The sequence below is a fragment of the Tachyglossus aculeatus genome, chromosome 13 (assembly GCF_015852505.1).
Source record: "Tachyglossus aculeatus isolate mTacAcu1 chromosome 13, mTacAcu1.pri, whole genome shotgun sequence".
Lineage (NCBI taxonomy): Eukaryota > Metazoa > Chordata > Mammalia > Monotremata > Tachyglossidae > Tachyglossus > Tachyglossus aculeatus.
Genome location: NC_052078.1, coordinates 7931693 through 7955713, shown reverse-complemented (window position 1 = coordinate 7955713; position 24021 = coordinate 7931693). Strand labels below are relative to the sequence as shown.

Genomic DNA, 24021 nt, shown 5'->3' with positions numbered 1-24021 from the left:
TTACTGTGTGCAGAGCACTGGACTGAGCGCTTGGGAAGTCCAAGTTGGCAACATAGAGAGACGGTCATCATCATCATCAATCGTATTTATTGAGCGCTTACTGTGTGCAGAGCACTGGACTGAGCGCTTGGGAAGTCCAAGTGGGCAGCATATAGAGACAGTCATCATCATCATCAGTCATTTATTGAGCGCCTACTGTGTGCAGAGCACTGGACTGAGCGCTTGGGAAGTCCAAGTGGGCAACATAGAGAGACAGTCATCATCATCATCAATCGTATTTATTGAGCACTTACTGTGTGCAGAGCACTGCACTGAGCGCTTGGGAAGTCCAAGTTGGCAACATAGAGAGACAGTCATCATCATCAATCGTATTTATTGAGCGCTTACTGTGTGCAGAGCACTGGACTGAGCGCTTGGGAAGTCCAAGTGGGCAGCATATAGAGACAGTCATCATCATCATCAATCGTATTTATTGAGCGCTTACTGTGCGCAGAGCACTGTACTGAGCGCTTGGGAAGTCCAAGTGGGCAACATATAGAGACAGTCATCATCATCAATTGTATTTATTGAGCGCTCACTGTGCGCAGAGCACTGTACTGAGCGCTTGGGAAGTCCAAGTGGGCAACATATAGAGACGGTCATCATCATCATCAATCGTATTTATTGAGCCCTTACTGTGTGCAGACCACTGGACTGAGCGCTTGGGAAGTCCAAGTGGGCAACATATAGAGACGGTCATCATCATCATCAATCGTATTTATTGAGCGCTTACTGTGCGCAGAGCACTGGACTGAGCGCTTGGGAAGTCCAAGTGGGCAACATATAGAGACAGTCATCATCATCATCAATCGTATTTATTGAGCGCTTACTGTGTGCAGAGCACTGGACTGAGCGCTTGGGAAGTCCAGGTTGGCAACATAGAGAAACGGTCATCATCATCATCAATCGTATTTATTGAGCGCCTACTGTGTGCAGAGCACTGGACTGAGCGCTTGGGAAGTCCAAGTGGGCAACATATAGAGACGGTCATCATCATCATCAATCGTATTTATTGAGCGCTTACTGTGTGCAGAGCACTGGACTGAGCGCTTGGGAAGTCCAAGTGGGCAACATCTAGAGACAGTCCCTACCCAACAGTGGGCTCACAGTCTAGAAGGGGGAGACAGAGAACAAGACCAAACATAGTAACAAATAAAATAAATAGAATAGGTATGTGCAAGTAAAATAAATAAATAAATAGAGTAATAAATATGTACAAACATATATACATATAAAGAACAGTGGGCTCACAGTCTAGAAGGGGGAGACAGAGAACAAAACCAAACATACTAACAAAATAAAATGAATAGAACAGATATGTACAAGTAAACTAAATAGAGTAATAAATATGTACGAACATATAGGCAGGTGCTGTGGGGAAGGGAATGAGGTAAGGCGGGGGGTAGAGAGGGGGAGGAGGGGGCTCCTTCCCTCCTCTCCTCAGCCGCCAGACGCCCTCCGCCTGACACCGAGAACCATCATCATCATCGCAATCATGGCGTCTATTAAGCGCTTGTACTTCCCAAGCACTTAGTACAGTGCCCTTCACACAATAAGCGCTCAGAAAGACTGTGAGCCCACTGTTGGGTAGGGACTGTCTCTATATGTTGCCAGCTTGTACTTCCCAAGCTCTTAGTATACTGCCCTTCACACAATAAGCGCTCACAAAGACTGTGAGCCCACTGTTGGGTAGGGACTATCTCTATATGTTGCCAGCTTGTACTTCCCAAGCGCTTAGTATACTGCCCTTCACACAATAAGCGCTCACAAAGACTGTGAGCCCACTGTTGGGTAGGGACTATCTCTATATGTTGCCAGCTTGTACTTCCCAAGCGCTTAGTATACTGCCCTTCACACAATAAGCGCTCACAAAGACTGTGAGCCCACTGTTGGGTAGGGACTGTGTCTATATGTTGCCAGCTTGTACTTCCCAAGCGCTTAGTACAGTGCCCTTCACACAATAAGCGCTCAAAAGGACCGTGAGCCCACTGTTGGGTAGGGACTGTCTCTATATGTTGCCAATTTGTACTTCCCAAGCGCTTAGTACAGTGCTCTGCACATAGTAAGCACTCAATAAATACGATTGATGATGATGATGATGATGATGCAGAGCACTGTACTAAGCGCTTGGGAAGTACAAGCTGCCAACATATAGAGACAGTCCCTACCCAACAGCGGGCTCACAGTGTAAAAGGGGGAGACAGAGAACAAAACCAAACATACTAACAAAGTAAAATAAATAGCATAGATATGTGCAAGTAAAATAAATAGAGTAATAAATATGTACAAACATATAGACAAGTGCTGTGGGGAAGGGAAGGAGGTAAGGCGGGGGGTAGAGAGGGGGAGGAGGGGGCTCCTTCCCTCCTCTCCTCACCCGCCAGATGCCCTCCGCCTGACACCGGTAACCGTCATCATCATCGCAATCATGGCGTCTATTAAGCGCTTGTACTGCCCAAGCGCTTAGTACAGTGCCGTGCACACAATAAGCGCTCAAAAAGACTGAGCCCACTGTTGGGTAGGGACTGTCTCTATATGTTGCCAGCTTGTACTTCCCAAGTGCTTAGTACAGTGCCCTGCACACAATAAGCGCTCAAAAAGACTGTGAGCCCACTGTTGGGTAGGGACTGTCTCTATATGTTGCCAACTTGTACTTCCCAAGCGCTTAGTACAGTGCCCTGCACACAATAAGTGCTCAATAAATACGATTGAATGAATGAATGAATGATGCCCGACTAATCAATCAATCGTATTTATTGAGCGCTTACTGTGTGCAGAGCACTGTACTAAGCGCTTGGGAAGTACAAGTTGGCAACATATAGAGACAGTCCCTACCCAACAGTGGGCTCGCAATCTAAAAGGTGGGGGGGTGGGAACTACTGGTTTATATATACATATACTGTATATATGTATATATGTTTGTACATATTTATTACTCTATTTTACTTGTACATTTCTATTCTACTTATTTTATTTTGTTAGTATGTTTGGTTTTGTTCTCTGTCTCCCCCTTTTAGACTGTGAGCCCGCTGTTGTGTAGGGACTGTCTCTATATGTTGGCAGCTTGTACTTCCCAAGCGCTTGGTACGGTACTCTGCGCACAGTAAGCGCTCAATAAATACGATTGATTGATTGCTTTGTTGTCTGGCTCCCCTTTCTAGTCTGTGAGCCCGCTGTTGGGTAGGGACCGTCTCTATATGTTGCCAACTTGGACTTCCCAAGCGCTTAGTACAGTGCTCTGCACACAGTAAGCACTCAATAAATACAATTGATCATAATGATGGTGTCTATTAAGCGCTTGTACTTCCCAAGCACTTAGTACAGTGCCCTTCACAAAATAAGTGCTCAATAAATACGAATGAATGAATGAATGATGCCCGACTACTTGTTTTGTTGTCTGTCTCCCCTTTCTCGACTGTGAGCCCGCTGTTGGGTCGGGACCATCTCTATCTATCTGTTCCCAACTTGGACTTCCGAAGCGCTTAGTACAGTGCCCTGCACACAGTGCTCAATAAATGCGATTGAATAAATGAATGAAAGCACCGTTCTAAGCGCTGGGGAGGTTACAAGGTGATCAGGTTGTCTCGCACAGGGGGCTGACAGTCTTCATCCCCATTTTACAGATGAGGTAACTGAGGCCCAGAGAAGTTAATAATAATAATGATGGCATTCATTAAGCACTTACTATGTGCAAAGCACCGTTCTGAGCGCTGGGGAGGTTACAAGGTGATCAGGTTCTCTCCCACAGGGGGCTGACAGTCTTCATCCCCATTTTACAGATGAGGGAACTGAGGCCCAGAGAAGTTATTAATAATAATAGTAATAATGATGATGGCATTTATTAAGCGCTTACTATGTGCAAAGCACTGTTCTAAGCGCTGGGGAGGTTGCAAGGTGATCAGGTCGTCCCACAGCGGGCTGACAGTCTTCATCCCCATTTTACAGATGAGGTCACTGAGGCCCAGAGAAGTTAAGTGACTTTCCCAAAGTCACACAGCTGACAAGTGGCGGAGCCGGGATTTGAACCCATGACTTCTGACTCCAAAGCCCATGTTCTTTTCCACTGAGCCACGCTGCTTCTCTAAGTGACTTGTCCAAAGTCACACAGCTGACAAGTGGCAGAGCCAGAATTCGAACCCATGACCTCTGACTCCATAGCCCGGGCTCTTTCCACTGAGCCACGCTGCTTCTCGTAATCATCTCTCTGCTATTTGTGAAGAAGAAGAATAATGATGGTGGTATTTGTTAAGCGCTTACTGTGTGCCAAGTCTAGAAGGGGGAGACAGACAACAAAACATGTAGACAGGTGTCAGACTGTCAGAATAAATAGAATTAAAGCTATTTACTGAGTGCTTACTGTGTGCAGAGCACTATACTAAGCGCTTGGGAAGTACAAGTTGGCAACCTATAGAGACGGTCCCTACCCACCAGTGGCCTCACGGTCTAGAAGAGGGAGACGGACAACAAAACATGTAGACAGGCGTCAAACTGTCAGAATAAATAGAATTAAAGCTATTTATTGAGCACTGACTGTGTGCAGAGCACTATACTAAGCGTTTGGGAAGTACAAGTAGGCAGCCAATGGAGACGGTCCCTACCCACCAATGGCCTCACGGTCTAGAAGGGGGAAACGGACAACAAAACGTGTAGACAGGTGTCAAACTGTCAGAATAAATAGAATTAAAGCTATTTATTGAGCGCCTACTGTGTGCAGAGCACTATACTAAGCGCTTGGGAAGTACAAGTCGGCAACCAATAGAGACGGTCCCTACCCACCAATGGCCTCACAGTCTAGAAGGGGGGAGATGGACAACAAAACAAAACTGTAGACAGCTGTCAAAATCAAGATTGTTCAAGATTGACGGTAATAGTAATCATAATGGTAGCATTTGTTAAGCGTTTACTATGTGCCAAGCACTGTTCTAAGCGCTGGGGGGATACAAAGTAATCAAGGTTGTCGTACGGGGGGGCTCACAGTCTTCATCCCCATTTTACAGATGAGGGAACTGAGAGAAGTGAAGCGACTTGCCCAAAGTCACCCAGCTGACAAGTGGCGGAGTCGGGATTAGAACCCATGACCTCTGACTCCCAAGCCCGGGCTCTTTCCACTGAGCCACGCTGCTTCTCTAAGCGCTGACCATGTGCCGAGCTCTGCTCCAAGCGCTGGGGGAGACACAAGGTCACGTGGGGCTCTGTCTTAACCCCCTCCGTTTTACAGAGGAGGGAAACTGAGGCACCGAGCACGATGAGGATGGCATTGGTTAAGCGCTTACTACGTGCCAAGCGCTGGGGAAGACACGAGATCACATGGGGCTCTCACACTGGGGAAGCAGTGTGGCTCAATGGAAAGAGCACGGACTTGGGAGTTAGAGGTCATGGGTTCTAATCCCGCCTCCGCCAATTGTCAGCTGTGTGACTTTGGGCGAGTCACTTAACGTCTCTGTGTCTGTTACCTCATCTGTAAAATGGGGATGAAGACTGTGAGCCCCATGTGGGACAACCTGATCACCTTGTATCCTCCCTGATGCTTAGAACAGGGCTTTGCACATAGTAATTGCTTAACAAATGCCATTATTATTATTATTATTATTATTATTAAACCCCCATTTTACAGAGGAGAGAAACTGAGGCACCGAGCATGATGAGGATGGCATTGTTTAAGCGCTTACTTTGTGCCAAGCACTGTTCTGGGCCCCGGGGTAGGCACAAGGTCATCAGGGTTGTCCCACATGGGCTCCCAGTCCTAACTCCCATTTTACAGAGGAGGGAACTGGAGCACAGAAATGATAATGAGGATGACGGAATGTGTTAAGCGCATACTATGTGCCAAGCACTGTTCTAAGCGCTGGGGTAGATACAAGCCAATCAGGTTGTCCCACGTGGGGCTCCCAGTCTTCATCCCCATTTTACAGAGAAGGAAACTGAGGCACAGGGAACGATGATGGAATGTGTTAAGCGCTTACTGTGTGCCAAGCGCTGTTCTAAGCCCTGGGGTAGCACAAGGTCATCAGGTTGTCCCACATGGGGCTCCCAGTCTTAATCTGAATCTTTTACAGAGGAGGGAACTGAGGCACAGAGAAGTGAAGTGGCTGCCCCAAGGTCACACAGCAGACGGGGCAGAGCGGGATTAGAACCCAGGTCCTCTGACTTCCAAGCCCGGGCTCTTTCCACCAAGCCACGCTGCTTCTCTGCCAAGTTCCAGACTGTGTCCGTTGCTCTTGACCCTCGACTCCAGTGCTTAGAGCAGTGCCTGGCACAGAGTAAGCGCTTAACAAATACCATCATTATTATTCTAGCTCCGTCCCTTCCCCGGTGGCCCACCAACTCACTCTCTCCGCCACAAATCCTTCCACCCTCCCTGTCCACCTCCGTGACCATCCTAAGCGCCCACGGGATGTTTAGCACAGCCTACGATGCCACCTTACCGTAGCCAAATGCTTGCAGTTCCTGTTGGGCTTGGCCCACACCCACTTTTGCAGTTTCAGCAACATAATCAAATTAAGTTTGGTAACGAACTTCTCCTGCCCCTCCTTTTTCTTCTGCAGAACTGCACTGAGCAACGCCTCCTTCTTTGGAGTAGTGAGAACCGTATTGCCAGTTTTACTACTTTCTTTGAAAGCAGTGGTTCTTACTGCCAGAAGTTTTTTCCTTTTTTTTTCTTTTTCTAGTTCTCAATCAGCATTACTCTTCTCTAATTCATCATAGTGCTTCCCTTCCCACTCGGCAAGGGAGATTGGTTTCCTCTCAAGTGTAGTCTGTAGGCAAAGCCATTGTATTGTCTGGGTTATTATTCCCTGTAATTTGAAATTCTTTCCTGCGTCGTCTTAAGTGCCCCTCTCCAAATAACTTTCAGTTGTTTTATATTTCTGCTTAGACACGCACAATCTTCCAGAGGGGATCCAAAGTTTTTATTTGGCGTCTTTCTGATTTGTGCTTCTACCAAAATTCTTGCTTGTGGCCCCAAACAGACTGTTTCTTTAAACAAGTATCCACTGTCTTCTGAAAATTTTGTGTAAAAATAGCAAAGGGAGGATTGAATTTTCTATTGCGGTTCCAGTTCACCAGGATTTATCCACACTTTTATGTTGGTTAGTGCATGTAGGGGTCAGGCATCCTTAGGCACTAAAGCTAAAGATTATATTCTTCAGGGTCTCTAGGGTTTGGTAACTTTTTCTTATATTGTACTTTCCGAAGTGCTTAGTGCAGTGCCCTGCACACAGTATGTGCTCAATAAATTCCATTGATTACCTTCATGTTTTATGGACAGCTTTTGCTGGAGCCCAGCCCTGGAAGTCGGAAGGTCATGGGTTCTAGTCCCAGCTCTGCCACTTCTCTGCTATGTGACCTTAGGCAAGTCACTTAACTTCTCTGTGCCTCACTTCCCTCATCCGTAAAATGGGGATGAAGACTATGAGCCTCATGGTGGGACAGGGACTGTGTCCAACCCGATTACCTTTTATCTACCCCAGGGCTTAGAACAGTGCGTGGCACATCTTGCCTTATGCCGTCGAATCATTTCCCACCCATAGCGACGCCACGGGCACGTCTCTCCTAGAACGGCCCGCTCTCCATCTGCAATCGTTCTGGTAGTTTATCCGTAGATTTTTCTTGGTAAAAATACAGAAGTGCTCTACCATTGCTGCCTTCCGCGCAGTAAACTCGAGTCTCTGCTCTTGACTCTCTCCCATAACACTGCTGCCCAGTATGGGTGAGTTTTGCCTTGTAGCAGATTGTTTCCACTCGCTAGCCACTGCCCAAGTTAGGAATGGAATGGGTATGCCCCTGCTTCACTTACCTTCCCACAGCCGAGACTGGTAGAGTACTGGAAACTCTCCAGGTGCGACCCTGAGAGGGTGCCTGGCACATAGTAAGCACTTAGCAAATACCAGTATTATTATGAACATTTTCATTTTTAAAGGTGGGCAGTGAAAACTCAGTGCTTTTTTTTCCTGTACAACTTCACAACATCTTTAGGCCTTTATTTTAAATTGTTTTTGGAACACAGTAGTTACAGCGGGTTTTGGAATTAGAGAGGGGACCAAGACTGATGGTATCATCATCATCATCAATTGTATTTATTGAGCGCTTACTATGTGCAGAGCACTGTACTAAGCGCTTGGGAAGTACAAATTGGCAACATATAGAGACAGTCCCTACCCAACAGTGGGCTCACGGTCTAAAAGGGGGAGAAAGAAGTTAAGTGGAGCACTGTACTAAGCGCTTGGGAAGTACAAATTGGCAACATATAGAGACAGTCCCTACCCAACAGTGGGCTCACAGTCTGAAAGGGGGAGAAAGAAGTTAAGTGGAGAAACACCTTGCTCTCCCGTATCCCTTAGGCCTGTCCCTCACATCTCCACTTCTCAGAACTCCTGCTGAGGTCTCCTGGAAACGCATGCATTTCTCTTAGTGCTGGGGACCAAAGTAAGCTTGAAGAAGTGATTTCCCTTCTCCTTCCTTTCTTCTCCCTTCCTCGTCATTCAACACCCCTGCCCTTTTTAGGTTTTGAATCAATCCATGGTATTTGAGCACTTACTGTGTGCAGAGCACTGTACTAAGTACTGGGGAGAGTGAAAATACAACAGAATTAGCAGATGCATTCCCTGCCCATAGCAAATTTACAGTCTAGACGACGCTGGAGTGAATGCTTTGGCTGTGGCATTGTAAGGATGCTGGCTTCTTGCTGGTGGAAATGATATTTTTAGGGGCATGGGAAGTGGATTAGAACTCTGGGTTTGGGCATTAGGGGTTCTGTTTATGTCCAGATTAGAGATTATTCACGTACTGTTTCCCAAATGGCTGGGATTCAGGCGTCAAAACTTAGTGACATAATTCAGTAACTGCTTTTCTAAGCACATCATAAACAAGTGGTGCAGTTAACACAGCAAGACATTTCAGTAGCTAATAAACCTGCTTGTAATAATGCCGTTACTATATCAACCTCATGTAATCCAGCTGGAAAGGGCAAAAATGGCAGGAGGCCCATGTTCCCCACTTGCTGCGAGCCAAGTACTGTTGAATATATAGGATTCCACCACAGCGTTACATACTGTTATTCATTCATTCAGCAGCAGCGTGGCTTAGTGGAAAGTTGGAAGTCAGAGGTCATGGGTTCTAATCCTGCCTCTGCCACTTGTTAGCTGTGTGACTTTGGGCAAGTCACTTAACTTCTCTGGGCCTCAGTTACCTCATCTGTAAAATGGGGATGAAAACTGTGAACCCACGAGGGACAACCTGATTACTTTGTATCTACCCCAGGGCTTAGAACAGTGCTGGCACATAGTAAGCGCTTCACAAATACCATCCTCATTATTCAGCCTCCTAGTTCCTGAGCTACATCTACTTGTCCAGAGGAACTTCTGTTTAGAATGACTGCTCTGTCAAATCCATTCGGTTTTTAGGTGACGCATCTCCTGCAAAAGAAACATAATCATCCACCCTTGATAGACGGGCCACAGGATGGCTTGTCTGTCTTTGGATGCACCGAAAGCAAGGATATCCACTTTTGGTTTGGGTGTTTTCACATCTGTATTCATGACCTGACTTCAGGTTTGGAATAGTTAGTTGTTCCAGCTGTGTTGTCAGTCAGTCAGCCATATTTATTGAGCGCTTACTGTGTGCAGAGAACAGTACTAAGAGCTTGGGAGAGTACAGTATAGCAATTAACAGGCACATTCCTGACCACAGTGAGCTTACAGTATTGCAGTCCAGAGGTATCCCTGCCCACTCTATTTATACTCATTGTTAACATGTGTGTGGGTGTATTTATATATCTATATATATACACACACATAGTATATACATTTTATACATTATATATGTATATATATATAAATACACACATGTTCAATTATTTTATTCATTCATTCATTCAATCGTATTCAATCGTATTTATTGAGCGCTTACTGTGTGCAGAGCACTGTACTAAGCGCTTGGGAAGTACAAGTTGGCAACATATAGAGACGGTCCCTACCCAACAGCGGGCTCACAGTCTAGAAAGGGGAGACAGACAACAAAACAAGTAGTCAGGCATCATTCATTCATTCATTCAGTCGTATTTATTGAGCACTTATTGTGTGAAGGGCACTGTACTAAGCGCGTGGAAAGTACCAGCGCTTAATAGATGCCATCATTATGATCAATCAATCAATCGTATTTGAGCGCTTACTGTGTGCAGAGCACTGTACTAAGCGCTTGGGAAGTATTGAGATTATTCTATTTGAAATATCTTTATGTCCATCTCCCCCTAAGGGGTGTAAGCTCGTTGTAGGCAGGGAAAGTGTCTTGTGCTTCTTTTGAACTTTCTCAAGCACTTAGTACAGTGCATTACACCTCGTGGGCACTTAAGAAATGTCATTACTACTACTCTCCTATCTTCCCCACTCCATGTGTGGCACTTATCCACTCTATTTTCCATTCCAGCTTGCATTCTTAGTCTCTCCCATCCCTAACTTCCTGCTCATGTCTTTGCATCACCTAGGCATTTGGGTCCTCACACCTGCCTCTTCCTCCCCCTTAGCACTTGAATCTTTTTTTATACTCTAATATTTTTCAGTATTTATTTTAGTGTCCACCTCTCCCGCAAATTTGTAAGGAGCTAGAGGGCAGGGATCATGTTTGCTAAGATTCTGCTCTCCAGAGTCCTCAGTTCAGTATTTTGAACACAATAGGGGCTCAAAGAATATTCTTGGTTGATTGGCAGGGCAGTTGTAAATGGCTCAAGATCTGTAGGTGTAGAACTACTATATGGGAATGCTAGGCTCTTTGTATAGTTTCTCTTCTGTTTTCCCTTAATAGTAATTACAGTGGTTTGTTAGGCACTTACTCTGTGTTCCTCCCCCTCCTCCGTCCCTCACCCCCAATGATCTGGCCTCCTACTTCATTAGTAAAATTAACTCCATCAGTTCTGAGCTCCCCAGAGTCACTCCTCCCCCTTCTCCAACCCGCCGGCTCTCAATCCCCTCCACTACTCACCCATCCTTCCCAGCAGTATCCTCAGATGAGATCTGCTCCCTCCTCTCAAGTGCTACTCTGGCCACCTGTGCTTCTGACCCCATTCCCTCTCTCGCCCCGTCTCTCCTCCCCTCCTTAACGTCCATCTTCAACCTCTCACTCTCCACTGGTTCTTCCCCTCTGCCTTCAAATATGCCCACGTCTCCCCCATCCTAAAAAAAACCCCTCTCTTGACCCCACCTCCCCTTCCAGTTATCGCCCAGCTCCCTCCTACCATTCCTTTCCAAACTCCTTGAACGAGTCGTCTACACCCGCTGCCTTGAATTCCTCAACGCCAACTCTCTCCTCGACCCCCTCCAATCTGGCTTCCATCCCCTACATTCCACTGAAACTGCCCTTACAAAGGTCACCAATGACCTCCTGCTTGCCAAATCCAATGGCTTCTACTCTGTCCTAATCCTCCTCGAACTCTCAGCTGCCTTCGACACTGTGGAACCCTTCTCCTCAACACGCTATCCAACCTTGCCTTCACAGACTCTGTCCTCTCCTGGTTCTCCTCTTATCTCTCCAGCTGTTCATTCTCAGTCTCTTTTGCGGGCTCCTCCTCCCCCTCCCATCCCCTTACTGTAGGGGTTCCTCAAGGGTCAGTTCTTGGTCCCCTTCTGGTCTCTATCTACACTCACTCCCTTGCTGAACTCATTCGCTCCCACGGCTTCATCTGTCATCTCTACGCTGAGGACACCCAAATCTACATCTCTGCCCCTGCTCTCTCTCCCTCCCTTCAGGCTCGTGTCTCCTCCTGCTTTCAAGACATCTCCATCTGCATGTCTGCCTGCCATCTAAAACACAACATGTCCAAGACTGAACTCTTTATCTTCCCTCCCAAACCCTGCCTTCTCCTTGACTTTCCCATCACTGTTGATGGCACTACCATCCTTCCCGTCTCACAAGCCCGCGACCTCGGTGTCATCCTCGACTCTGCTCTCTCATTCATCCCTTACATCCAATCCATCGCCAAAAACTGCCGGTCTCACCTCCGCAACATCGCCAAGATCCGCCCTTTCCTCTCCATCCAAACCGCCACCTTGCCGGTTCAGTCTCTCATCCTCTCCCGACTGGATTACTGCATCAGCCTCCTCTCCGATCTCCCATCCTCCTGTCTCTCCCCATTTCAATCTATACTTCACGCTGCTGCCCGGATCATCTTTGTACAGAAACACTGTGGGCATGTTACTCCCCTCCTCAAAAATCTCCAGTGGCTACCAGTCAACCTACACATCAGGCAAAAGCTCCTCACTCTCGGCTTCAAGGCTGTCCATCACCTCGCCCCCTCCTACCTCACCTCCCTTCTTTCCTTCTGCAGCCCAGCCTGCACCTTCCGCTCCTCTGCCGCTCACCTCCTCACTGTGCCTCGTTCTCGCCTGTCCTGCCATCAACCCCTGTCCCATGTCCTCCTCATGGCCTGGAATGCCCTCCTTCTGCACATCCGCCAAGCTAGCTCTCTTCCTCCCTTCAGAGCCCTACTAAGAGCTCACTTCCTCCAGGAGGCCTTCCCAGACTGAGCCCCCTCCTTCCTCTCCCCCTTCCCCTCCCCATCCCCCCATCCTACCTCCTTCCCCTCCCCACAGCACCTGTATATATGTTTGTACACACTTATTATTCTATTTATTTTACTTATTCATATTTACTATTCTATTTATTTGCTGTTAATATACTTTGTTTTGTTGTCTGTCTCCCCCTTCTAGACTGTTAGCCCGTTGTTGGGTAGGGACTGTCTCTATATGTTGCCAACTTGTACTTCCTAAGCGCTTAGTACAGTGCTCTGCACACAGTAAGTGCTCAATAAATATGATTGAATGAATGAATGAGGGGGAGAGCTGATTGAGTGCTGTAAAGCCAGTGGTAAGGAGTTTCGGTTTGATGTGGAGGTGGATGGGCAACCAATGAAACCTTTTGAGGAGTGAGGAGACATGGGCTGACAGCAGAGTGAAGTACGGACTGGAGTGGGGAGGGGAAACAGATAGAAATTACTTACAAAAAGCAGGAGCAAGAGAAAGGAGAAGGTTATAACTACCTGGTAGTAATAATAATGATGATGGTATTTGTTAAGTGCTTACTATGTGCCAAGCACTGTTTTAAGCACTAGGGTAGATACAAGGTAATCAGGTTATCCCACGTGGAGCTCACAGTCTTAATCCCCATTTTACAGATGAGGTAACTGAGGCACAGAGAAGTTAAGTGACTTGCCCAAAGTCACATAGCTGACAAGTGGTGGAACCAGGATTAGAATCCACAACCTCTGACTTGCAAGTCCATGCTCTTTCCACTAAACCACGCTGCTTCTGTGAGTGTCAGGATGAAAGACCTGATTAAATAATTGAATATACAAACATACACATGTACCTATGAGTCTTGAGGGTTAAATAAGTGCTAAAGGTGTGTAATTATTTTTAATGGTATTAACGCTTAGTAAGCGCCAAGCCCTGTATTCTGTTCCCTAATTGTTTTAATTAGGTAGCAAATTCAGTGACTGCTTTTGGGTGAGGAAGAAAATCTCATTTGAAAAATCCTGTTTTAACAAATTTTGCTGTACTGTTTCAGAGCCAGTAATGTGTTCTTGGTCTCAGATAGAAGAAAGCATCGTCTCTGGTGTTCCTATTCTCAGATCTTGGGGAAAGAAATCTTTCATGTAGCCAATTTTATTTTCATTGAATTTCCTGCCACTTTTCCTGCTTATTGCACATCAGAAACCCCTCCCAGAAAATCTGCCTTCAAATATTAACTGCTGATTAGGAGGAACAGAGAGTTTAGGTGATCTCTGCAGCTACATTACTTAGCAAAATTACTTATCTTGTTATGACAAAATATGCCTGCAGTTTCACCTTTTTTAATGAAAAAATATGTTGATTGAGACAATCTTAGGACCTTTTAAGGAAAATGCTAGTGGGAGATTACTAATAACTAGATAAACAACTCATTTTAGGTGTCTCTGTCACCTCTAAGGGTAGGCTGGGGTCTTTTTAGCCAAGAGAGTTTGGGTGTCAGGATAAGTGTTCCTTGAAGGTGACAGAGTGGGGAGTCATTGGTGAATTTTAGGCCCTGCCTTATCTCGGGATAAGTTCCCTGGCAAGGGTCTCCACATTGGATGAAGAAGCTGTCCCTAAAACGAAGAGTCTCTTTAGGCTTTTGTTCCAAGGGTCTGTGGGGGGAAAAGAGGATCTAGGAACCCTCAGGAGGCTCCGTAGACTCTTGCCTATGTTCAGAGTGATGTTTGGCTTCAGCAGGCAAGGTTTGGTCAAGATTATAATAAAATGGCAAAGCCCAGCCTGGAGAGAGACCATCCCCAAGATGACAGAGCCACCTCCTGACCTCTCGCAGCCGAATCTTATAGCTGCTGTCTGTTGGGAAGTCAACAGGGAAATTGTATTCTTGGCTAGCTGATCAGCCCTCAGGGGGCAGAGAGAGGGCAGACATCTACCAACGCTATTATACGTTCCTAAACGATTGGTACAGTTCCCTGTCTACTTTAAGTGCTCAGTAACTACCATTGATTAACTTGGTTTGGCAAGGGGCTTGGGAAAAAAGTCAGTATAGGAATTGGGGCTATCGTATTTCTGGCCCAAGGTCCTTCACGCGGCTCTCTGACCTCTACTGCTTCTGTCACTGCCTCTTTAGACTCCCTTCCCACCTTCACCTTTCCTGCAGAGGGTCTGCTGAGCTCCAATGTCTCTTCCACCCTCTCCACCCATTCCTGCTGCCAGAAGTACCCCCTGTTCCTCTTCTCTTAGTAGAATGCCTGAATCAGTGTTGGAGAATATTTTCATGAGGTTTCCCTGACAAACGAATAGTGTATTTTGGAATTAAACAGTACAATACTTATTCACTTTGAGGCTAAATACAGTCATAACAGAGGTTTGGCAGAAGCATTAGAAGCATTAATGCTTAGCTAGGTTGCCAGTTTGAGACATTTCAACAACATAACTTGTTGGTTTAATCCTCTACTATTTTTCTTGGGCGTTCATGTTGAAGCTGCCCTTGAAACCCCAGATCATGTGCTGGAGAGGTTTGAAGGAATTACCCCCGTGTCTTTCAGCTGTTATAAGGCCAAAACCTCCATTGTACAAGCACAAACCTTGGCTTAGACTGGAGGATCTGGAGCTCCCAAACTGGCTTTGGGCTCAGTGGGAAAAGTGACGGGATGGAGGCCAGGCAAGTCACTCAGAGGTGGATGGGGGAGCTTGTGGAGGTGGTGACAAGCAGCACCAGGTTAAGCAGGACCAATTCAGGTTGGGGCGTGATGAGTTTGAGTTGAGGTGGGGGGGCAACAAGGAATGAAGGGAAAAGAGGAAAACCGTAGTGAACTCTGGAGAGTTCAAATCTGTCAAGTCAGTGTTTTTTCCCAATGAATGGTAAAGCTATAATAATAATAGTATTTGTTTAGTGTTTACTATGTGCCAAACACTGTTCTAAGCACTGTGTTAGAAGGTAATCAGGTTGTCCCATGTGGGGCTTATAGTCCTAATCCCCATTTTACAGATGAGGGAACTGAGGTCCAGAGAAATGAAGTAGCTTTCCCAAGGTCACACTGCAGACAAGTGGCGGAGCCAGGGTTAGAACCCACGTCCTCTGACTCCCAAGCCCTGCTCTTGCCACTAAGCCACGCTGTCTGAAAATATCCGTAGTTTATTAACAAGTAGTCCATCATGGGGTCACCAAAGGTAAAGTTAGGGGTCCATCCCTACACATTAGAATGGATGTCAAGGGGAGCAACCTTCTCGTGACTCCTCCAAGCACCCTAATGGAGGCAGAATATTGGGCTGGTTGGATCATTTGTCTGACCCATCCTTAGATTCTGATGAAGGGGGGACCTGGAGATAGGGTGGACAGATCAGAGGAAACAGAGCTATGGACTAAAACAAGTTTTATTTGCAATTTTAGGATTTGAGGCAATGAATAAAATCTTTAGCATTCATTCAATCGTATGTATTGAGTGGTTACCGTGTGCAGAACACTGTACTACGCGCTTGTGAAGGACAAATCAGATGATTTAGCATCTGATTTAATTAGTGTGATAGATTCATTTGTTTTTCAAGTAGCATTTTGATTGGGTTTCAATTTTTCTGTGTATCTTGAAATTTGCAAATGCAAGTACAGTAGGTAGGCTAAAATGTTCTGGGCTATTCATGTGGTCTTATCTGTTGCTTAGGCAACAAGGGAGATTACTCATTGCTTTTAAGCAGTCCTCATCTTTTGATATTTCATGTCTGTGGTATTTTTGAATTCTCTGAGGCTAAAAGGGCTTTTGTTGGGTCGGGGCAGGAGGTAGGGGAGGCTCATCAAAAACCATTTAACAGGAGTCCATCTCAGAGACTATTTAAACAAAAACAAAGTAATCATGGAATTGAAGGGACTATTCTATCATGGATAGGAAACTGGTGAAAAGAAAGACAACAAAGATAGGCATAAACAGACATTTTTCAGGAGAAAGCAATGCAAATAGCTGGACCTCCCAGGTATCAGTGCTAGGACCTCTTTTGTTTAGCATTTTCATAAATAATCTGGGCATTATTAATATTGTTCCATATTGGGTTAGAACACTGATCCACTCATCTCAGCATTTTGTCTCCCATACTGGCACTGCAGGATTCCAGGAGGGACAAAATGATGATTCCCCTTTTGGACAACTGCCCTCTTGGTTAGAGACGAGCCTTCTAATGTGTTAGGTTCACAGCCTTTTTGAGCCTGAGGGGCTGCCTTGCTGGTTTACACTGGGCAAGGAATAACAATATAAAGCATATAAACCCTTCTAGATCCATTGCACCTTTCAAGGGATTAAAACAGTTAGGGAGTCTGGCCATGATCTCAGTGGAGGCTCTACAAAAGCCTGGGTAACCACAGTTGAAATAGGTTCCCAAATAGAAATCAATCAATTATTTATTGAGCGGTAATATGTGCACAGCACTGCATTAAGCACTTGGGAGAATACAGTGTAACAGAGTTGGTAGACAAATTCCCTGCCCACAAGGAATCTGCAGTCTAGCGGGGGAGTAAAAATAGCCAAAGTCAGTTTATTATCAGTGTTACTGTGGAAAAATATAGAGAATCTAATGTAAATTCAGAGTGAGATTTGCAGCTGTAGACAGAGATTAATAAAGAGATAGAGAGTTTTCAGTATGTGCGTGGTGCCACACTTATAGAGCACTTTTCTTTTTGAGAAAAGCCTGGGAATATGAATCCCAAAAGTCCATGGTTATGTCCCTGGGAATGGATTCACAGTAAGAAGAAAAACCCTATCATATGGCTGTCTTCTGGCACTGTCAAAGACAAGCAGGTACAGATCAGTGCATCAAGCCAAGAGCCAGCAGAGAGATTTTTGCATTTGGGCAATCATTTCTAAAAACTTAACTTTTTCCCAGAGAGAGATGTAGCTTTATTTCCTGACCGTGAAGGCAGACTCCTTCCAGAAAACCCCAGGAACCTTTTAACACCCCACAACTCCATTGACCTTCACTGACAGCGGCACCCCAGAATACTGCAGACTTGGCCTAGAGTGATGGAGGTTAGTCTTTCTAGTGGGGGCATCTTTCCCCTTCTGCAGTCATTGGGCAATCCACTTCTGTATCCTCTTTGTCTCTGCTCCCTGGAGAGGACCAAATTAGAGCCTCTGCCTCCTCTGTTTATGGTGAGGGGTTTTGTTTGACTTCAGGATTTCAGTGTCAGATGGCCTTCAATTCTGTGTTAGGTCTTAGCTCATACAGACTCACGTTAACCCCCACGAGCTGTAAACAACTTCCCCCAGAAGTTGTTGCTTTGCTTGGTGCCTTCCCTTAGAACTGTCTACTGCTGCCGATGCTGCTCAGAGAGGTAACATGGAAGATATTTTGAGATGATAAATAGCTGCCAAATCTCCGCTCCCATTATATTACTGGGGATTGCAGAAGGAGAAGGAATGGGAGAGATCCCAAATGCTCTATTAAGAATCAAACAGCATTCAAGGGGCTCAGATAACCTAAGTGTTGCTGAGGTTTGTAGAAAGCAGCGAGTCCCTTAGCCACTCACTGGAGTTTGTTTGGCAAGTGTTGCCCATCAGCGGTGCAGTGTATCTTTTTATTTTTAAATTTCCTCTTCCATTCTCCTGTTCTGCCTCGTCCCAGTTTTAGGCAACAGTGTTTGTGTTTTAGGGCTGGGTAGAGAGACCCTTGTGACCTCTTGAGGAAGGAGCTGGGGGCTCCTTCCTTTGGGCCTTGCACCAGGGAAAAAGTAATGGAACATTAGTGCTGAATAAATGGGGCTGTCAGAAACAACAGATATAAAAGCTACGTTTTACAACTTTGAAGTTAAAAAAGGAAATTTATGGTTTGTATTTTAAGTATTGAAAAAATGAAAGCCAAGACTTTATGCAAGGGATTTTTTAACCCTGAGGATTATTTCCCGTCTATAAAATGCCTTATTTATTAAAGGGATTTCGATCTGTGGTTTTAACTTCAGAGAATGGGCCAAACTCAAAGATGGATTTGAATGGATTTAAATTTATTTTAAGCACTTGGATTGAGAAACTATTTATCTGACCAAAACTAGTCTTTGAATAGTCTGATGTAGGATATCCTTAAGTACAGCTGTTGTGTTTTAACCTTTGCCTAATTTACCTTGATCTAGCCCCAGAATTTTGATGAAGTACCATCAATTTTAATTCATGTAGATTCAGTAAGTCTTTTAAATTGGATTTTAGGAGAAAGGGGTTTCTGATTACTGTGAAATACCAATTAAATTAGCATTAACTTTTTTCCTCATATTTCGCTTTGATATGAAATTCTAAATCTAATTCCAGGTGTAAGGTCAGAAGCAAATCATTCATAATCTGGCAATAAGATAGAATTCGTTCAAGGGCTTTTCAAAATATAGGAAAAATCCTCACTGTATCCATTCTGGATAAGGCTATTTTCCATAGTATGGATTGTAATTTCTGGAGTGGTTAGGTAAGGAACTGGGTGTCTTCTTGCTGACCCCCTGTGCTCAAATCAGCCCTGCAAGACTTACAATTCTGGGCCTTGGCCAAACTGACTTCAGGGGGATGTGGGACTGGGTTAGCTCCTGGCATATAATAGTCCCAGAAGGCACATGTGGCCATTGGTAGGCATGAGAGTCAGAACTTGCTAGGGATTTTGGTCCTTTTTTAAGGCCAGAAAGCTACCTAACTTTGGAGATTTTGCTACCTGAGGTTAAGATTGGGGCTGTTTAGCTGAACTAAAACCAAGCTGGACTAAAGGAAACCATCCCATATTCAGGATGATTATCTAATTATCTGGGACATGATTATCTTGCATCTACCCCAGTGCTTAGTACAGCGCTTGGCACATAGTAAGCGCTTAACAAATAATCCTATTATTATTATTATTATTATTATTATTACTATTCAGAGCACTCTGAGGAATATAGGGATCTAGAAACTCCAGCTAGGATCCAGTTGTTAGCTTGGTAAAAGCTATAATAATCATGGCCTAACCTGATTCTCAAACAGGATAATGGCCAAAGATGAGATTTAATCAATATTGCAAATTGGAAAGAATAGCAGAATGTATAAGGACTAATAGAATGACATTTAGAGCCTCTAATGTGTAAAGCTGCTAATGCTAAACTGATTACCAGAAGTCACTTGTCATTCACTTGGTCACATGAGCACCCTGAAGGACTCTGCTTTGGTAAAGTGGATGGAAAAAGTTTTTGACTTAAAATAATCCCTATTCAATCACCATAGTTTCCATTTTCCCCCAGGAATACAGCTTAAGAGAAATACATTATTCCATGGAATTCTTCTTCTGGCATGGTTCCAACGTCTAGCCTGTGAGCTCACTGTGGGCAGGAAACACGTCTTTCGAGTCAGTTATGTTGTACTCTCCCAAGTTTTAGTACAGTGCGCTGCACACAGTAAGCGCTCAATAAATACGATGAGCAGATCGGAAGCAACACAGGAGAAAACGAACCAAATCTTCTTCAAGTTCCACCCTGTGTCACAATAGGTGGAGCTCTCCCATTCATTTATTCATTCATTCAATCGAATTTATTGAGCGCTTACTGTGTGCGGAGCACTGTAGTAAGCACTTGGAAAGTACAATTTGGGAACAGATCGGGACAATCCCCACCCAACAACAGGCTCACAGTCTAGAAGGAGGAGAGAGACAACAAAACCGAACAAGTAGATAGATATCGGGGGAAAAAGCTAAACTCCTCTCTGAATGTCCCATTAACTTTTGGGAAGTTTAGGCCAACCCAACCCCTGTGCAATGTAGGCTTTGCAATTTGTATGGGCTTCCGTCTCTCTAGTTCTCCTGCCAGGCCTGTTTGAAGGGGTTTTGAAGCAAACCACTTATGCTGTGTTGTCACTCACTAACCTCTTCACAAAGCGGGGAGAGAGAAATGAGAAGCTACAGATCACTCCCCATTTCCTTTCTCTCCTCTTTTTGGTGACTGGGCCAGGGTCATTCAGGGTTTTACAGGGATTCTACTAGGAACTTTTCAAGAGGTTGTGAATAATAATAATAATAATGATGAAGGTACTTCAGCAGTTACTGTGTTCCAAACATTGTACTAAGCACTAGGATAGGTAAAAGATAATCAGGTTGGACACAGTCCCTGTCCCAAATGGGGCTCTGTCTAATTAGGAGGGAATACGATTGAATGAATGAGTAGGATTGAATCCTCATTTTACAGATGACAATTAGACACAGGGTTTGATCAAGTACTGAAGAGGCACTGGGAGGAGATTGGCATCCTCTCTTTGTTTCTCAGCTCCAGCAATTCCTTGGCTCTGGACACCCCATCTGTGATGGTTATGGTTAATGAATCAATCAATCAATCGTATTTATTGAGTGCTTACTGTGTGCAGAGTGATATTTGAGTGCTTACTATGTACCAAGACCTAAGCTAAGTGCTGGGGTAGATATAAGAAAATAAGAGTGGACACTGTACCTCATAGTCTAAGTGAATGCAGCCTCCCTGCCTCAGTACATGAATAGATTATTTTATCTGGTGAGAAAATCGGGGAAATGTATGACATTTGCTTGTCCTATATGTTGAGTGTTTCTGACATTATTTACAGATTGGCTCATGTAGAAGAAATGCCAAATCCTATGATTTTTAAAAAAAGGGTATTTAAGCACTTACTATGTGCCAGGCACTATATTAAGTGCCCAGATACTATTTTATTGTTAGATGTCTCATAGAATAGGGTAATAGCTTTCATTATATTAGTCATTTGCCCCTAAAGTGCATTTTCCATCATAAAATGAAAAGTTATCTGACAAAAGTAAAATTCCTGTTGTACTGGCCCCTGGTTTGGGTACAGTTGTAACTTTAAAATGTAGTTTCCTTGGGAAAGTTGTATCTTTATAAAGACGTATCCATTAAGTAAAAGTCACTGACTTAGGTTCTTGACACCAGTTATTAACCTATTAGCCTTTGCTCTAAGCACCGTGTTTAGAATACTTGCTGACACTATCAGCCTTCCTTACTGAGTTATCAAACAGTTTCTTATGACACTAACACTCTAACCCTAACTTTGCTCTTTGGTGTAGCAAGCCTTTTGGGATTTTTCATTTTGTTCCAAAGCCAATCATTCCACAGTGAGGATGGAACTTGGTTATAGTTTGTATTATGAGTTCCGTTTTGTAGAGGATATGTATTTAGAGAGGAGACTTTAGACTCTGAGGCTTTTGTTGAAGGAGATTGGAGTCAAAATAGCTTAGGTGTATAAAACCAAATTTAGGACCAACATTAGCCATCCTGTATTTAGGCTCACCAAAGGAAGTTATGGAATTAGGAAGTCCAACCAGGATCTGACTCTAGTGTCTGTGAAAACCCCAATCTTAGCTGACCCACAGGATAATGACCAAAATTGGGATTTTCTTAGTTCAGATTGTGAAGGATCACAACAGAAACTGCTGAACACTTTAAAAAAACCCAAAGGTTCAAGACCATCAGGGTCAAACTGAGGGTCTGATTAACAGAAGTAAGACACTGGGTTTTGGACCATCAAGCTGCTTGATTATGGCAGAAAACAGGATTCAGTCTAAAATTACCCCCAAATTGATTAGTCTCAAGTTTACTTTCACCCAAGGTGTAGCTTAGGTTGATCGACTTACTTTACTGCATAAAAGTGTCTTCTGTCTGGGTCTAAGATGAGCAGTCAAGACAAGATGTACCAGCAAGGCCAAAACTGCCTCTGTGCTTCCCCCTCAGTAGCACTCAGCATTGCTCCCATATGGGTTGGGGCTTTCCCACTATTTATTCATATTAATGGCTGTCTCCCCTTCTAGACTGTAAGCTCATTATGGAAAAGGAGTGTGTCTGCTACTTTTGCATTGTACTCTCCCAAGCACTTAGTACAGTGTACTGCACATAGTAAGCATTCAATAAATACCGCTGATTGATTGATATTGGCAGAGGTGCCCATCTCTTCCAGAAGGGCTGAACAGTTTCCGGGGAATATAGGGGAAACCAGCGCCCTTAGCACCGTGAGGTTAGTAATTCATTCTTCCTTTCTGGAAATTCTCTTGGAAGGTCTCCTTAGGATTTGAAAGTACTCAGCTCAGGCTGCGGCCTTGCAGTGCCAGAGAAACACTGACACAGAGGATTGGAATTGGTTTCCTTCATTCAGTTGGCAGGAAATATTGGTCTTCATGGTTTGTGTTAACACCTTTAGTTGGCGCAACTCCATTTTGCAGATTGGAACCCCAAATGATGGGGGCAACTTTCCCAGTATCACTCGACAAGTCAGTGGTAGAGTTGTTGAGAATAGAATCCAGGTTGCAAGCCTCCAAGATCTCTCTCCGTCCTCTGGAATGATTTTCTTCCCTTACCTTGCCAAATGTCTTCATTTTGATCATCATTTTTCAATCGTACAGTGCTGTTTGAAGTGACAGGCTGAATTTTTGCCTGTGGAATAGATGCTAGGTACCAAAAACTTTGGTTCCTGAGCCGATTCTTTTATCCCAGTTAAAGACCAAAGGGAAAAAGGCCAAAAGTGACTCTTCTATTTTGGAGCACAATGCAAGAAATCCCTGCAGAGCTGGGTTTTTCCTCAACTGCCATATTTTATTAGCACCATGGGAGGAATAATCAAATTGACTGTTTTTCTTGTTGGATAAATGAAAATATTTTGAAGAGTTGCTTGGCTTTGATTTATTTTTTTTTCCTGTTGAAATTGCCTGAATTTTTAAAAACACAAATTAATTAGTCTGTTGAGTGAGAAGTGTCATCTTTAAGGATGTTTATATTAGGAAACTGTAGCTGCTTTTTGGATGCTTGAATTGAAGGTGGTTCAGGCAGTTAATAGAGTCTGGACTAGGCGTGGCAAGGCTTTTTTTTTCCTGATATATATTCTTTTTGTGAGCAATTTTGTCACAATTATTCAGTATTGTTCACATAAGTAAATGGAAGCAGTGTGGCCTAGTGGAAAGATTACTGAACAGGGAGTCCAAGAATCTAGGCTTTAGTCCTGGCACCACCACTTGCCTGCTTGGGACCTTGAGCAAATTACTAAAATTTTCTGGGCCTCAATTTCCTCATCTCTAAAATGGGGATTTAATACCTGTTCTTCCTTGTACTTAGGCTGCGAGGCTTTTATGGGGCTGTGTCTGACCAAATTATCTTGTGTCTACCATAGCACTTTGTACAATGCTTGGCCCATTGCCAAATACCATCATTGTTGTTATTAATATTATTATTATTACTACTACTATTACTATTGACATGAATATTTACTCACTTGTAGAGATGAATATTAGCACTTAAATTTTCTTAAATTTTTGCATTTTCAATTTTATGATTATCTTTAAATCAACATCAATTTTTAGTTTACATTTTAAAGCGATAGCTTTATTGAATATCCCTTCTAGAATGACAAGTGTATGTGTTAATCAGTATTGCGATTACAGCCTCTAGACTGTAAGCTTGTTATGGGCAGGGAAAAAGTCTGCTATTTTTGTTCTATTGTACTCTCCCAAGTGCTTAGTACAGTGCTCTGCACAAAGT

General features: G+C 44.2%; 1 protein-coding gene and 1 non-coding gene across 2 annotated transcripts in view; one reads left to right on the top strand and one right to left on the bottom strand.

Annotated features, from left to right (window-relative positions):
- The window catches only part of LMBR1 (limb development membrane protein 1), a 121835-nt gene that overhangs the window by 2958 nt on the left and 94856 nt on the right, over positions 1–24021 (top strand). The gene's annotated exons all lie outside the window — the stretch shown is intronic.
- On the bottom strand, positions 7758–7894 carry LOC119936440. Its single transcript, XR_005453766.1, has one exon. It is a non-coding gene; the product is annotated as a small nucleolar RNA SNORA7 (small nucleolar RNA).